Source organism: Panicum virgatum, chromosome 7N (assembly GCF_016808335.1).
Source record: "Panicum virgatum strain AP13 chromosome 7N, P.virgatum_v5, whole genome shotgun sequence".
NCBI lineage: Eukaryota > Viridiplantae > Streptophyta > Magnoliopsida > Poales > Poaceae > Panicum > Panicum virgatum.
This window is the reverse complement of record NC_053151.1, coordinates 11,618,096-11,635,917: the sequence shown is the minus strand read 5'-3', so window position 1 is coordinate 11,635,917 and position 17,822 is coordinate 11,618,096. Positions and strand designations below refer to the sequence as shown.

General features: G+C 52.2%; 1 pseudogene; it reads right to left on the bottom strand.

Annotated features, from left to right (window-relative positions):
- Positions 1-2,429: 2,429 nt before the first annotated feature.
- On the bottom strand, positions 2,430-3,980 carry LOC120683399 (annotated as a pseudogene).
- Between the last annotated feature and the right edge of the window lie 13,842 nt (positions 3,981-17,822).

The window sequence follows — 17,822 nt, the reverse complement described above, 5'->3', positions numbered from 1 at the left end:
GAGTACTTTCCTGCTACTCGCGAGATTATAGGTTCTGAAGGCTTTACCACACTTTTTAGTTCTAAGGTTAATGGACGGGACTCATGGTGGAGGCCTCGTCGAATTAGTGAAATGTATTAAGGATGAAATGTGTGGTAGCTTTGTTAAGCGTTTGAATGTACTAACCACATACCGAGAAATATGGTAATCGGGAAGCAGAGTACTCGATTGGACCGGGGAGTGGACTTTACCCTCACCCTCTTTGAACATTGCACTTCGTTCTCATGCGCGCAACATGCGGGCGCAGAGTAGCCGTACTCTGTAGTTGAGGGGGGTGACTCTAATCCACAAGCCGGGAAGAAAGGGAAAATGTTGCGTGGGTGACTGGGTTTCCTAGGTACCCTGTTTTGTGATGCCACTAGATAAGATCGAGTAGATGCTCTGCTAACTAGGACCGGTAAAAGTCGAGTACTTTCCTACTACTCGTGAGATTATAGGTTCTGAAGGCTTTACCACACTTTTTGGTTCTAAGGTTAATGGACGGGACTCATGGTGGAGGCTCCGTCGAATTAGTGAAATGGCATAAGGATGAAATGTGTGGTAGCTTTTTTAAGCGTTTGAACGTACTAACCACATACCGAGAAATATGGTAATCGGGAAGCAGAGTACTCGATTGGACCGGGGAGTGGATTTTACCCTCACCCTCTTTGAACATTGCACTTCATTCTCATGCGCGCAACATGCGGGTGCAGAGTAGCCGTACTCTGTAGTCGAGGGGGGTGACCCTGATTCACAAGCTGGGAAGAAAGAGAAAATGTTGCGTGGGTGACTGGGTTCCCCATGCGTCTGAGTTAGGTTTGCCTTGCAAGGTTAAAAACTCGATTCGAATCGGCCGCCGCTCATGGTCAATGAGACTGCTTAACACACTTGCCACATCGAGTAACAACTGGAATGCTATAATGATAAAATGGATAAATGTTTGATCCCACATGATTGCTTAGAAATAGGTGCTTACATAGACTGGTTTAAACAACATAGAATCCGGAAAACTAAAACTTTGAATGTAAGGACCTACTCTTAGCTCTTTCCGCAAAAGAAAACCCAGAGCTCCACAGCCTTGCGGGGCCTAGTTAATGGGCTAAGATATATCCATAAACATGTAAGCCTTGCTAAGTATTAGTATACTCAGCCTTGCTTGTGGCACTGTTTTCAGGTGAGGATTTCGAGGAGATGATCGCTGGTTTAACATGGCCTTGCAAACTGCCCCCTGGCTGGTCTGTTGTGTGGGATGGCTCTTCTGCTAGTGTGGACTCCGATCCACAGGATTGATGTCTCGTACGGGCTTTATCGAGATGTCAACTTATCGCTAGTTGCGTAATTTCTATTTCCGCTGAACTCTGAACATGGAATAAATTGTAATATAAAGATCTCATGTAAACTTGACCACTGTTCCTAAAACAGTTGTAATAACTTTAATTTCCGCTGAAACTCTGAATGTATGAAATGTGAATGAATGTACTCTCTGGAGCTCACCTTCGTGTGAGTAATTGCTTGCGAGGTCCTGGATTAAGTGGCTTTAATCGAGAACTTACTCGAGGTACCGTAACGTTTTTATGCGAGTTGGATCGAAGTTGCCATGCAACTAAGATTAGTGCATTTAATCGCTTCTTTTTGAACGGTTCCACCACAGAGGAAGAGCGCGGCGCGGGGAACTCAGAGGAGGGGTCGGGGAGGTGGTGCACCGACCGGGGAAGGGCCACAGCGGCGAGGTGCGGGCTCTGTGCTCCGGCGAGCAATCGCCGGCGCGTGAGATCAAAGGGAAGAGAGGAAAACAGTAGGCCAGCTTCCTCACCTCTTTACCTAACTTTGGCGAGGGTAGGGCGGCGATGGGGCACAGCGGAACGGAGGCTTGACGGCGGCGGCGTTGGGCGCGGCGGAGCTTGACTCGGGCGACGGCGTTGCAGTGCGGGCGTGAACGAGGAGCGAGAGAGCTTGCAGGGGTAGCAGAGAGAGCTCAGGCATGGGTTTTATAGGGGAAGAGAGGGGTGGGCGCGGCCGAGCTAGAAAAGGGGTCGGCGAGCTTCGTGGGACGCAAATGCGGCAGTGAATGGCCGCGGTGTTACTACCCGGAGTAACGCGCGCGCGACACGGCCTCGTTATGGCCATCAAGGAGTGGTGCGCGGGATGGAAGGTAGGCGGAGACGTGGGCGCTCGCGGCGGCGAGAATGGCAGGCGCTGCCATTGGAAGCAGCCGGCGCGAGGTAGAAGGGGGCGCCGACATGCGGGCCCCGCGTGGCAGTGAGAGTGAGAGGGAGGGAGGCGCGGGTTGTGCCAGCGCGGAAGAACATGCCGAGCAGGCTGCCTGCTGGGCTGGATTGGGAGGGAAAAGAGAGGTTAGGTTTTCTCTTTTTTTTTTAAACTGAACTCAAACCAAATTAAACTCAAATCAATTCAAAACAAACAAATTCATTTAAATTTTTGAAATTTAAACTTTGGGTGTTACATACCTCCTGTTACCATAGATTTTAAAATACTGAAATCCATAATAATGCAAACATAGCTATGTAGTACAAGTACTGCAAATCTGCTGGGCAGATGATTGAGTGACCTGACCTATTTGTATATATAGATACATTCCATTAGCCTTCAATAGCAAGGGCTTTATTTACCATAACCAAATTGTGGAGCCAACATCCTGATTTCTTCATCTTCCATCTTCCAGAATACCTCAGGGCATTTGTAATCCCAAATAGCAGGTGATGGCAGAGGGGGGGATACTGCTGCATACCTTATCTTTCCCTTCAGCAATGCCTAGCAAGGCAGGTGCCTGTGGTATTTCAATCTCCCTCCATATCTGATCCATGGGATATCCATCCATTACACTCTGGGTGCTCTCGAGGGTGCTGGTTACACAACTACCATTGTGATTGTCGCCACTACCCATCCCAATGATTGGAGCAGTATCAAGGAGGCAGGATAGGTATGTCAGTGAGGAGGATGAGGATGATGGTGACATGTTCATCTTCCTCTCCTGTGCTTTCTTTCTCATGTGTGTCCTCCAGTAGTTTTTTATCTCATTGTCTGTGCGCCCTGGAAGCCTCCGTGCTATCCTGGACCACCTACATATGGGGAATTTTAGTAAGTTCTGTCTTAAACTAAATTTAGTAACCGATAGCTACTTTCTAGAAAACTTCTTCTGATCGTTAACCTCTTCCCCCACCGAGCATGGAGCTCAATAATAAGGCGCTCCTCTTGTGGTGACATGTGGCCATGCTTGAGGCCAGGGTGAAGGTAGTTCACCCACCGGAGGCGGCAGCTCTTTCCTGTCCTGTTGAGGCCTGCATGAATATTGAGAACGTGCAGCATGAAGAGGGCTTGTTAGACACTAAAAACATTTATGTTTGCAACTTTGCGCTAAGGATTTCAAAATAGCTACCTAAGTTGTAGTTTCCCAAACACTCAAACCTGAGACTTGGGCTATGAAGTCCCAACGACGGTCACCAAAGATGCGGACAGTGCATACCAGTTGCATGTCCTCCTGCTCTGTCCATGGCCCCTTACGCGTCTCCTCCCTCACAGTCACCATGTTACTGCCACACTAACGTTGCTCGCTTCTACCTTGGATAGGCTGGGAACCAGTCTTGGTGTTCTTCTTCCTCTGTGTGCTTGTTGGCTCCAGTTTCAGGTTTAGATCCTTAATGAACTCCAGCCTGATAGAAAGAAGGTAGCTATTAGGGAGAAGAAGCTAAGTCTCTATGTCTTAAGCTGTGTACTGGATTGCTGGCTTTCGCCACTCATTTATTTGCAACAGGGGAAGCTCCTCTCTCTCAAAAAAATAAATAATAAAAGAGGAAGTGCTTGTGTGGTCACATGATGTTGTGGGTGTGATTTGAAGAATCCTATAGATCCTATCATCACAGGGGTTGTGCTCAGACTTAGCTAAGAAATTTGGCTTCCTTCGGAATTGCTTTGAACAATAGACTATAGAAGTGCAAATGGTCATGCTTACTATGCTTATAATGGATTCAGAATACACATAACCCTTATCTCGAGTAAGCTCTGTGACTCGACTACAATCATTTGACATTAAACAATAGAAATCACTGTTTGTTTTATTTTTATTTTGGTTATATGGAATGAAATATGTGTAACAATATGTTTTGTTATGTTTCACACGAAATAAAAGGAAAACTTATGTGGTTATGTTTATTTTCATGACTTACATAGTTCGCCATTAGCATTGTTACCTTTAGCATCTAATTCTTTGATAAGACGAATAGACGTCTGAAGTGGATACTCGTGCTTCCTTTTGGTAACCCATAATGTGTGCATGATTTATACCTGCACTCAGATACATAAACCATGTTCAATCATTTTTCTTTTCCTTTTATAGATTCTTCAAAGTTCCCCTACTCTATTATTTAGAAATTCTTGATGCTAATCCATGGTTTGCTACATATATACGTTCTGAGTCACAAATATCATGTATGGAGTGTGGCAAACTTACCCAGGAGTGTTCCTCACTTCATTTCTCCTTGAAATAAAAAGCATTTGTTATTCTGTCAGACATTATCATTGGCACAGAAGACTCCATCGGCCTCCTCATGTCAGCCATTATGCTAAGCATAGCAAGATATCTCAGTCATACATGCAGCTTCAATAGAAGCTATACACAAATCTGCAAAATGCAGTCTCTTCCACTGAGGGTGGCTTGTAAAAATATTCTTTTTTTAGTTGAGTTTAACCAGAGAAAAGTAACCTTTGTGTCTGCATCAAGTACTAGATGACTTTTGCCGTTATGCAGAGCATATATGATTTATGATGATACCGCTGATATCATACCTGCACCGTTTTAGATGAATCAAATGTAATGTGAAAATATTGTTTACGGAAAGTAAAAGATTGAGGTTATTTATTGCTGGCTGAATATTCTCATCAACATTTTAAAAAATAATCTATCTACCGAAAGTAAAAGTTGTACTAACTATCAGGGATTAAGCTGATGAACCATACGATGAAGCTCTCGGAGGGTTATCGAGCAGCACCTAAGAAGAGTGACAAGTGTGACCCAAAATCAGTTTGGGTTCATACCTGGAAGGTCGACGAGGCGATTTTTTTTTATACGACAATTGATGGAGAAATATAGGGGGCAGAAGAAGGATTTGCACATGGTCTTTATTGACCTCGAGAAGGCATATGACAAAGTTCCGAGAAATGTCATGTGGTGGGCCTTGGAAAAGCACAACGTCCCAACTAATTACATTACCCTCATCAAGGATATGTACAAGGATGCGATGATGTTTGTGCGAACATGTGATGGCGATACCAGTACTTTTCCAATTAAAATTGGACTACATCAGGGGTCAGCGTTGAGCCCTTATTTATTTGCTTTAGTGATGGACGAGGTCACAAGGGATATACAAGGTGATATCCCCTGGTGTATGCTCTTCGCTGATGATGTGGTGCTAGTTGATGAGAGTAGGGCAGGGGTTAATAGGAAATTAGAGTTATGGAGGCACACTCTAGAGTCGAAAGGGTTCAGACTTAGTAGGATAAAGACCGAGTACATGATGTGTGATTTCAGCGCGACTAGTCATGAGGATGGAGATGTTAGCCTCGATGGGTAGGTGGTGGCCAAGAATGATACTTTTTGGTATTTATGATCGATTCTACAAAAGGATGGCGACATTGATGAAGATGTTAGGCATAGAATTTCAGTCGGTTGGTTGAAATGGCGGCAAGCTTCGGGCATCCTCTGTGACAAGAGGGTACCACAAAAGCTAAAAGGTAGGTTCTATAGGACAGCAATTCGCCCGGCGATGTTATACGGTGCTGAATGTTAGCCTACAAAAAGCAACATGTCCAGCAATTGAGTGTAGCATAGATGCGTATGTTGCGCTGGTTTGTTGGGCACACAAGAAGGGATAGAGTTAGGAACGAAGATATTCGTGATAGGGTCGGAGTGGCACCAATTGAGGAGAAATTGATCCATCATCGGTTGAGATGGTTTGGACATGTTCAACGGAGGCCTCCTGAGGCGCCGGTTCATAGTGGGGTTTTAAAGCGGGTTAATAGTGTAAAGAGAGGTAGTGTTATGACCGGCATTCCATATCAGCGCATGCATCAACATAAAAGTGGCTAAAAGATGCGCATAGTGCTTTGTTCAGCAGCTAGTTAGTTTGTTAGATGGATAAACATTTGGTTTGTTAGGCTCGGATAGAGTTTGTTAGTTGGTTAGGGAGGCTGCTCTCTCAGCTATATATTGTACCCCTTGGTTAATGAATCGGGCAAGCTGGCAATTATCTTTGCCAAGGCTTCACCCTGTTCCCTGTGATCTATCTCTCTCTCGCTCGACAGCTCTAGACGACGGCGCCTAAGCGTCGGGGTCCAGGACCTCGCCCACCTACTCACCACTCCAACAACCTTAGGAACTCTAGCGCCAACAATGTGGTATCAGCGATGTCAGGTTCCCACAATGCGCCGCCATCTACATCGGCGTTCCCTGCCACCTCTGCTACCAACTCCACTATCAACACCACTACCATCACGACAGCCGCCCCCATGGCCGCCGGCACCGGGACCCCGATCCCCAAGGCGGCATTCCAGCAACTCATGATGCAGTAGTTTGCCGCCCTCACCACTGCCATCAACAACCTAGCCGGCCGACTGCCACTAGCGTTGCCATCACCACATCCTTCCCCAAGCGTTTCTGTTTTCCCCTACAGTCTGCCAGGCTATGGAGGTATACCTCCACTCCCTGTCACCTCTGCCACCACTACCATCCTATCTCCATCCATCACTACCACCACCATCCCTCTATCATCTGCCACAGCGTCCCTCCCCTCACCCACATCCGCCCTGGTGCCAGCCGCCCACACCATGCCTATTCCCATCTACCAGATTGCCTTTCCACACTCACCCTCCCCGCTCCCACACTTCACCGAGGAGTCCCTGCCTGTGCCCTCCCAACCTACCGCGGGCGCCGTCACCACCACCCCCCACTTCCAAAAATTATCCTTCCCCACGTTTGACGACAAGGATGATCCCGTCGGTTGGATGAACCGCTGCGAGCAGTTCTTCCACGGTCAGTGCACACTCGAGGCGGAAAAAGTCTGGCTCGCCTCGTTCCATCTTATTGGGACTGCCTAGCATTGGTTCTACATGCTGGAACGCGACGAGGGCTCCATTTCGTGGCCTCGTTTCAAGGTCCTCTGCCAGCAACGCTTCGGGCCCCCTCTGCGCAACAACTTCTTGGGTGAAGCTGCGCGTCTCCAATTCCACTCCACCGTTGAGGACTACCAGGACTGCTTTGCGGCCCTCATCTACCACGCCAACCCCACACCGGCGCCGCACCAGCAAGCCCAGCTTTTCACCGCTGGTCTCACTGGGCGCCTCCACGTTGATGTCGAACTCTGCGACCCACATGACCTGCAACAGGCAATGGCCCTGGCCCGGGACTATGAACGACGCCCACAGGGGCCCGACAGCCGCCTGGCGCGCCCTTGCGTGCTTGCCAGCCGCCCTTACCCCAGCTACCACTGCACTAGGAGCAGCAGCGCTGCCGGCTTCTCCACCAGTAGCCCCTGCCTTCAAGCACCTCACCCCTGCTGAGATGATGGAGCGGCGCAAGCAAGGGCTGTGCTACAACTGCGCTGAACCTTTTGTGCGTGGTCACCGCTGTCAGCGCCTCTTTTATTTGGAGGTGGCTGATGATGACAAGGAGGACACCGTCGAGGGTGCCCCTGTTCCGAACAGTGACATGCCTGTCATCTCCCTCCTTGCCATGACTAGTGTCAGTACCCTGTGACCGGGGTACCCCATCCTCCTGTGTCAAGGAAACGGACTTGGGAGGATGAGTGCAGGGTGCACTCAAAAGGCTGGGCCACAGGGCACAAAGGCCCGAATTCCTCTGGCAGGACAATGGTCGTAGATTCACTTCCCGCTCGGGAACGAGTCTGGTGATGCCATGTGTCCCCGAGAAGGGCGCTCAGTACCGGCAAAAGGAGTCCCGGACCCCCTAACCGGGTCCGGGGCCTCCACGTGCCACCTGGACCCTTGAATGCGCGGGGCGCAAGACTCTGCCGGGGAGGGGCCCGGGGTCGCCACGTGTCCCGCACTACGGGCGCGGGCACGAGCCTTCCGTTGGAAGCTCGTTCAGCCACCGCATTAAATGCTATTGGTTGAGGCATGCTCTACCGCTGCTGGGCGCAGGCAGCTTTTTGACAGAGCAGCACTGTTACGCACCTGTTATCGAGGTAAGCTCGAATTACCGCACAGCAGGTCTCGAGTTACTGAGGTGTACAGTGCCGCCACAGACGCCGCGCGCGAGCGCATGTCTGCCCACCGCATTAAATGGAGGTGACGGCACGGCTCCCTCCATCATGCCCATATGCCGAAGCTATGCGCCCGGTTGGGTAAACATGCCCCGCCTGTTCTGATAGCGATAGGCAGCGCACCGACAAGACAAGACGAACACGCTAGTCTGAAGATCCCCCTCAGTCAAAGAATCCAAGACGGTGGCGAGCGGATCTCGGAGGCATTCGACGACAACTGTAGCGCCATAATTACCTGAGCATTATGTTATTTAATACACCCACGTTGGGCCCACCTATCGGGGTGCCAACGGCTATGTACGTGCCTCCTCTGAGATATAAAGGTGGGGAGCACACGCTAGACATAGGCATCTTTTACAATCCAACACACGCAACTCTCTCACAAGAGCATACACACACATAAGTGGACGTAGGGTATTACGCTCCGGTGGCCTGAACCACTCTAAACCTTGCATGTTCTTTGTGTTCTTGCTCATAGATCAGACATACGCTTAGCCATCTCCCAAAGTACTCACCCTCTGGGCTAGGCGGGTGCAATCCGCCACCCGGCTGGAGTTTCCTCTCCGACATTTGGAGCGCCAGATAGGGGCGTTTGGTTAGATTTGTCTGTTGTTTTGCTCAACGCCATGGTTCTTGTGGTTGAGCAAATCGTCCGCATTGACGACATGGAGATGAGGGAGGGTGAGGCGTCATCAGCACCACACGCCTCTCGCCACCCCGCGCTAGGGACCACCGTGCCCGCGGCACAGCCACACGAGGCGACAGCGCCCGCAGCACGGCAGTGCGTCTCGGGTCGCCCATCCAGAGCCTCCTCGCAGGCAGCCTCCAGCGGGCCACTGGCGGCGGCTAGGGAGTTGCTCCGCAACCCTCCAACCACTTGTTGACGTTCACTAACGCCACCGATTTGTATACCGCAAGCGCACGGTTCGTGGTAGCTTTTCCCTTAGAGTATTCCCCCAAGGTTTATCAATCCGTGGATCGACAATGAACTTACTAGAGTTTTCCATCTAATCTAACGGATCTATCCTAACATGAAGCATTAATTGCATATAAAAGGTGAACCTTTGATAGATATGAGTGATGTACGAAGGTTGATCTCATCCATGAACATCGGTAAGGATAAAGCATGACCGAAGGCATGACTAAACCTATCACACGCATTCTAGTTGTAGTTCTAGCTAAACGAGTAAGCTCAACATGCATCTCATCCAAAGCCTCTTTAAATCAAAACCTCCAATCCGATCCCTCGATACCCAACCTACTCTGTGGAGACGGCCTGTCACGACGCCCCCCTTTTCAACGGGATACCCTGAAGCAAGTCGAACCCCCTTTGGGTAGATCCGGTATGAACTCCTAGCCACCATAGCTACAAGAACACCCCATGCAATCTATCTCGAGAATAGATCTAGGAATAAGCGCACCCAAAGCAAGAACGAAATCGAAAGAGGAGAGACATGATCGCTAAATAGATCAAATGACATGAAGACATTACTCACATAATAGATTCGTTTGGATCGCCACCACCGCGTATACACCATTGATGACTCCAACTAGCTCATGAACTCCACCATGACACAACCACGCAGGGAGGCCATGGCGGCTAGGGATGGCCAAAGCCATCTCCTAAACAACTTCGAAGACTTGCAGCGGCCGTCGTCTCCCTCCGGTCTTGGCCCTAGGTTTTCGTCGAGTTCTAGTTGGATGGATGCTTCGAGTTGAATAAGGTGCGAGCTATTTATAAGCCGAGGAAGCCACTGGTCGAAGGGGAAGGCAAACCGCCTCAGAAAAGGGATGGGCCGGCCGGCCCCATGGGCCTAGGCCGGCCGGCCTACCCCTTTTCGGACTCGCCTCGGTCTCATCTTTGGCGTGTAGACTCCTCGCATCTTCTAGAGTTTCTGTCCTTCACGATTGCACCCCTTTGGACATTGTTATCTTGGAGATATCTTCGAGGAAAGGATAGGATAGGGAATCCTTCCTTAAATCTTTATTTGCTTTGCTTAATCCCGAAGTATCTTGATCTCATCTTCGTGGGCTCGGTCCTTTGGGCTCTCTTGGAGGATGGATGTGCTTGAATGTGCTTCAAATCAACATGGGCTTTGGTCCTTCCTTTGGGCTTTGGCCTTCGTCTTTCTCCGTGTTAGCGCTCGATCACGGGCCTCGTCATTTCATGCTCCAAAATAGGCCAAAAACCTGCAAAAACGAAGTTCCTCCAAAATATATGTGCAAGTGTGAAAATGACCAATAATTAGGCCGGGGTTAGGACGGTTAGTGATTTTGATATTGAATTCATGCCATTATCAAGGATAAACAAGGGATAAAACTGGTACTTAAGGAGCGCCAACACCACTGCAGCCTCCCCCGACACCCTGAGGCAGTGGAGAGATGATGTCAACTGCCTCCTCCACCTGGCCCATGTCGCTCCTGGTTCGGCATGAACCGGGCCACGACCTCTGTTTGGCAACGCGCTGGTGCTCTACCAGCAGCGCCAGGGCAGAGCTCGGCATTTGTGCACTCCCATATAGTGAAGAGTGCACGGACAGAAGACCTGCGGGCAGAGCTTAACTACAAGTGTGCGGGCGAGGACGCACGTGTCTTGATGGAGAGGGTGCGAGAGCGTTGACTCAACATCGAGGGGCGCAACCTCGACACCGACTTGGATGCGGCAGCGCCCAAGCCTCCAGGCAATGCCCGAGCTCAAGCGGGTACACCGGTGGCCGGGGTGGGCTGCGTCATGCTGGCAGACCATCTCCGCACGGTGGCCTGGCCGTCCAAGTTCCACCCACACCTGCCAGAGAAGTACGACGGTACGACTAACCCGTAGGAATTCTTGCAAGTTTACATCACCACTATCACAGTGGCTGGCGGCAATGACGCCGTCATGGCAAGCTACTTTCATGTAACCTTGACCGGGCCAGCCCGGACTCCCTAGGATCAGTTCAATCCTGGGAAGAGCTCTGTGCAAGGTTCTCCGCGAACTTTGCCAGCGCTTATCAGCAGCATGGTGTGGAGGCCCACCTCCATGCTATAAGGCAGAAACCTGGAGAAACACTCCAGGCATTTATTTCGCGCTTTACCAAGGTACGAGGTACTATTCCTCATATCTCTGATGCATCTATTATCCCTACTTTCCTTCATGGAGTACGTGACGAGAAGATGCTTGAGAAGCTGGCGACGCACGAAGTCGAGAGCGTCACCATGCTTTTTTCCCTGGCTGACAAGTGCGCCAGGGCCGCTGAGGGCCGCGCATGGCACTCAGCCCCACAAGACGGACCCCCCAAGTAGGAGGCTCTGGTGCCACTTTCCAGGACGGTGGCAACAAGAAGAAGAAGAACAAGAACCGCGATCATCAAGGGCCGCAAGCTGGAGCCTCGGTCGCTGCAGCAGCGACCGTGGGCCAGAACGCGCAGGGCAAACGCCCGCGCCCGCCGGGTGGCGACAATGGCCGCCACAGCGCCGCTGACTGCCGTGAGATCTTGAAGCTCGCAAAGCGCGTCAGTGGGTGACGCGAGCAGGGCTCCAACGATGGCTCTCCTCCACCTCCTGGCCAGTGGCCCAGCAAGGAGAGGGCTCCTAGGAGCGACGTTGCTGCCGCCGAGGAGTTGGGGTACCAATCCCCTACTCGTGAGCTGAGGAACGTCTTCAGCCGTGGCGACTCTGACGCTGGCGAAGATGAGCACCGCAAGAAGCTGTACGTCTTGTAGAGCGGAAGTTGGGAGCTCGCCTCCCGGAGGGACGTGAAGACCCTTCGCCGGGAGGTCCTCTCGGTGAAGCCAGGAGTGCTGAAGGCGACACCACACCTGAGGTGGAGGAGCACCACTACCTCCTTCGGGCCATCCAACTGCCCGGAGAAAATGGTGGGGGCCGTCATTCTGACAATCATCACCGCACCCGTTATAGCCAACATAAGGCTATATCATGTGCTGGTAGATGGCGGGGCTGGCCTCAACGTCATCAGCTACGCTGCTTTCAAGCAGTTACAGATTCCGGAGTCCAAGTTGGCGCCCTCTCGCCCATTCTCTGGAGTGGGCCCATAGCCGGTGTTCCCTCTAGGGAGCATCATCCTACCGGTCAGGTTCGGGACCGAGGAGAACTTCCGCATGGAGAACGTCCAATTCGACGTGGTGGAAGTAAAACTCCCGTTCAATGCCATCATTGGCATGCCGGCCCTGTACCGTTTCATGGTCATTGCCCACTACGGGTACTTGGTCTTGAAGATGCCCTCCCCCGTCGGTGTCCTCACCGTGCGGGAAGACCGCACCGCTGCCGTCGCTGCAGTTGAGAAGCTGCACACCTTAGCGGCAGAGGCTGCCCTCATTGAGGGAGAGGACCCCTCGACCTCATGAGCCAAGACGCCTGCAAAGGCACCCAAGGTTCAACCGTCCGATCCAGACGACATTCCCGTGAAGACCATCCAGGTCGGAGCGGAGCCCTCCCAGACTACCCGCATCGCGGCAAGGCCTAGGTACCAAGAGACGCATAAGCTCATTTATGCTATTCTTATCGCATCCAGGAAACTGCGCCATTATTTCCAGGATCACAGGATTATCGTAGTGACCTCTTATCCATTAAGAGCCATCCTACACAACTCCAACGCCACAGGTAGTATCACCAAGTGGGCAGCTGAGCTAGCTGAATTCCAGCTGGATTTTCAGCCCTGCCATGCGGTCAAGAGCCAGATATTGGCCAACTTCATAGCAGAGTGGACTCCTTCCCCGAGCAACCCTGGGGGCCCGGACCTAAATGCAGGACCCCAGAGCCGGAAGTCAGGGCACCGATCTTCACCGAGCCCCACTGGACACTCTTCTTTGACGGGTCCATCCGTAAGAAGAGCGCCGGAGCCGGTGTGGTCCTCATCGACCCAAACGGAGATCAAGTGAAATACATCGTGCACCTCGAGTTCGATGCCACCAACAACATGGTAGAATATGAAGCCTTGATCTTCGGCCTGATGGCAGCCCTATCTTTAGTGGTCCAGCAGCTCTTGGTGACGGGGGATTCCTAGCTGATCATCAAGTAGGTCCACGGGGAGTGCAGCTGCAACAAACCCCAGCTCGCGCATACCTCATCCATGTGAGAAAAGCTCGAGAAGGACTTCGACGCCTTGGAACTGCAACATGTTCCTCGCGAATTCAACTCAGCAGCAGATGACCCCTCCACGAGAGCATCAACATGGGCACCTGTGCCTGAGGGCGTCTTCGAAAGATGGCTGCTGAAGCCCACCGCCCAGCCTGCTGAACTGGGTGAAGGGGGATCAAGCTAGCACCTCGAAGCTAGTGGTCCCGGCGGCAATCCATCTGTGGAGCCCTCCAAGGGTTTTGTGCACCATAGAGGACCCCGGGTACCTCTTGGAGCCACTCCCAACTGCTCAGGGAGGTCCCGATGAATGGATCTCCGAGATCCGGGACTATCTGAAAGACAATATCCTTCCTGAAGACCATGTATCTGCTGAGCGCATAGTGCAATTGGCTAAACGCTATGCGGTGGTAGAAGGGGATCTCTACCGCCATGGCGCCAGTGGCATCCTCATGCGGTGCATTTTCCGGGAAGAGGGCCGTGAGTTGCTCGCGGAGATCCATGGAGGTGAGTGTGGAAATCATTCCTCATCTCGCACGCTAGTCAGTAAAGCCTTCCGGCATGGCTTTTACTGGCCGACAGCACTCCAGGATGCGGCCGAGCTGGTAAAGTCTTGCAAAGCATGCCAATTCCATGCAAAACAGATACACATACTGGCTCAAGCTCTACAAATGATCCCACCCTCATGGCCATTCACTACATGGGGTGTGGACATCTTGGGACCATTTCCCAAGGCCGTCGGTGGGTACCGGTTCCTTTACGTCGCCATTGACAAGTTCACAAAGTGGCCGGAGGTTACCCCTGTGGTGAACATCACCAAGGGGACTGCAGTAGCATTCCTCAAGTCCATTGTATGCCGCTTCGGAGTGCCAAACCGCATCATTGCAGACAACGGGACCCAATACAAAAGCCGGCTCTTCAAGGGGTGCTGCGAGGATATTGGCATCCAGCTGTGATTTGCATCCGTAGCGCATCCCCGGAGCAATGGTCAGGCTGAGAGAGCAAATGCAGAAATCCTCAAAGGACTCAAAACTCGCACCTACAACTGCTTAAAGAAGCATAGAGCGAAGTGGGTCGAGGAGCTTCCAAGCGTGCTATGGGGCAACCGGACCACACCTAGCCGAGCCATCGGGGAGACCCATTCTTCCTTGTCTACGGGGCCGAAGCATGCCTTCCCCCGGAAATCCACTTCGGCTCTCCGCGAGTCCAAGCTTTTGATGAATCCATGCAGGAACAACTACAGCGCAGTGATGTGGACCTCGTTGATGAACGACAGTGGCGAGAAGCAATCCGAAACGCACGTTACAACCAGGCAGTCCGGCGCTATCATCAACGGTTTGTGCGTAGTAGGGAGCTCCGGGCCGGGGACCATGTCCTAAGGCGAATCCTAAACCTTGAAGGGCTCCACAAACTCTCCCCTAGTTGGGAAGGACCCTTCAAGGTAATGGAAGTATGCTGTCCCGGATGCGTTCGCCTTGCCTCTGAAGATGGAGTGCCATTGCCCAACCCATGGAACATAGAACACCTATGTAAGTTCTATCCTTAGACAGAACCGGGAATAACCTTTCTTTTGTAACAAGATAGCATCCATGTGTGGCACAGAGCGGTAGAGGTCTGCCCTCGTAAACCCGACCTCTAGCTTCCATCGCACAACTTATGTACATCAGCTTATAAAAGAGAGATTTTTCCCAGTTCTGTCTTTGCGCCAATTTCTATTCAAATCTTACCCTATCAAGCTTTTTCCCTAATCCCCGTGTGGATCACCATCTGGCTGCGATGATCCGAATTGAGCAGGCTGGCCTGTCATTCTAACCGGACCCTCCTTGCTGCTGGAAGGATGTCCGAACCTCTGGGAACCCACTCTGGAGAGGGGGTACTTGTTTCCTGGGGTGGTCCGGAGTTCCATGTGGCCGCTTAGCCTGGTTCCGTACCCTAAGCCTGCGCACTCCACCACCCTGTAACGAGTGCCCTAGTATCTAGAGGGACATGTCCAAAGGCCCGGACCTCATTCTGAAACAAGAAGTGGGTTCCGAAGTTCTGATCACAAGTCCAGTTGTATACCTCAAAGGATTGCTTGTCACCATGTGACCCCCTTGCTGCTAGAGAGGGGTCCGGATCATTAGGAACCAGATCCGGAGAAGATATACTTGCTCCCTGGGGAGGTCCGGAACCCTGTGTTACCGCTCAGCCTGGTCCCGTACCCTGAACCCGCGCACTCCACCACCCGGTAGCAAGTACCCTAGTACCTGGATCCGCGTACCTTGAGGTCCGGATCTCGTTCTAGCTTCAACCTAAGCTAGAACTGGTGGATCCCGTGGATGGGCTCCTAAGCTTCAACCTTGAGTGGTGTGCAGGTTAAACCTCAACTGGTGGTAACCAGCCTCAGACAACTGAGCCTACCTACCAGGGGGCCATGACATCAGCTTCAAAGTTTATGCAGGTCGAGATCTGGACTCGATGGAAGATAGACCCAAACATTTGGCTCTGTCTCCCAGGGGGCCCAGAGCGTCAGCTTTGAGCCAAGAGCCAAGGATCCACACTGCGCACATCAAATAGCTAAGTTACAGTATCATTGCTAGCAGCTAGCGAGTTTGATTTTTACCTTAGTAGTCATTTGGGAACAAGTCATCCAGCACATTACCATGTTCTTATCGATAAAAAAACCTATGATTGGAATTACAATTTAAGCTACACCTATACCCGAGACACCGATTCAAATCTACAGGTTGGGACCTCCTCACCCCGGAAGGGGGTCCGGGCCACTAGGAGCCTGGCCCAGGGAAGTGGTACTCGACTCCAGGGCTGGTCTGGAGCCCTGTGTAGCCGCTTAGCCTGATTCCGTACCCTAAGCCTGCACACTCCACTACCCTGAGACGAGTACTCTACTACCTGGACTATGCTACTAGGGGTCCGGACCCCGTTCCATGAGAAAGATTGGCTCCCTAAGCCCTAGAAGATAGGTCTGGTTGCTTGTCTTCAAGGTCTGGGTGTGGCGGATTGGGTCCCATAGGCAAAACACTTTAAACTATTCTAAACTGATTGTAAGGTAATCTGGCTCGATGGTAGCCAGACCCAAATACGTGAGTCTGCCTACCAGGGGGCCCGAAGCACCTGCTTTCGGTTGTATGCAGGACAAAACCGGCTCGGGTGGTAGTCGGCCTCAGACATCAGAGCCTACCTACCAGGGGCCAGGGCGCCCGGGTGCTGCATACGTCAAGACAGAACAGGGGAAAAACAAGGCAGCTAAGTTGAAACTTTATTTATAACTTACATTCCAACAATGTTTTTCTTACAAAGTAAAACAAAAAGCAAAACAAAAGACTACTAGTGCGAAGGCTCGGCGGGGTCGCTGCCTTCCTGCAGGTCCTCTTCGGTGTCCCCAAACACCCGCTGGAAGCGCGCGGAGATGATCTCGACGGCCTCCTGCACCCCTTCCCGGGCGGCTTCTTTAGCATCAGCCACCTGGCCCTCGATGACGGGAGCCAGAGAGACCTCCGGGTCGTGGCTCCGGAAGCAAGTTAGGACATGCTCCACCATGACACGGCACAACTCACGACCCTCTTCTTCGAGGCGGGTCCCAAGAGTCTGGTCCAGACGCCGGAGATGCTCTGTAGTAGTGTCCAACACCAACAGGGCATTAGCGATCGAGGACGGCGGCGCCGCCACTTGGATGGGGGCTCGTTCCAAGTGGGACCAGTGCTGAGCTGGCTTCGCCCGCCAAGTCTGCGATCCATTGGGCCCCCGCACAGGTGTCCAGCCGCAACTTCTCCGCAGCCGCGAGAGCCTCTGCCACCTCGTGCTCCTTTCCTGCCAAGCGACCCTCCGTCTTCTTGCACACCTCCAAGTTGGTTTCGAGGACGCGCTCAGCGGCATCCAGGGTGGAGTACTTCCGAACGAGGTTCCTCTTCTCCTCCTCGATCTCCTCCTACGTGAAAGACTGCTTGGTGGCAGTCTCCTCCAGTTCCTTGCGCCACCTTGTGAGGCGGGCCTCCTCCTTTGTGCTGGCCTCCTAGCGCTCCTTGAGGAGTGTCTCCTCCTTCCGCAGCGCCTCCAGTCTGGCGTCGAGGGAGCACCCCAGCTGGGTAACCTCCAGGTCCTGCTTCTTCAAGGAGCTCTCCCTCTCCCTGACCTCCACCTCGGTGGCCTCCAGCTTCTTAGATGTCCCCTCCAGCTCTTGGTGCCGGCTGCACAGGCGCTCTGAGGTCGACTCAAGGTCCTTGTACCATACCCTGAGCTCAGACTGCACCCCGGAGAGGTGGGCCTCGTCCTTGGCGATGGCCTTCTCCCGCGGCTCTAGGGCCCTCTCCCGGCCGGCTATAGCAACCTCCCGATTGTAAATCTTCTGGAGGTTCCGCTTGTAGGTCTCCAGGTCGGCCTGGAGTTGGGACCGCTCGGAAGCAGTGCGGGAAGCTTTAGCCTTGGTGCGCTCCTCCAAGC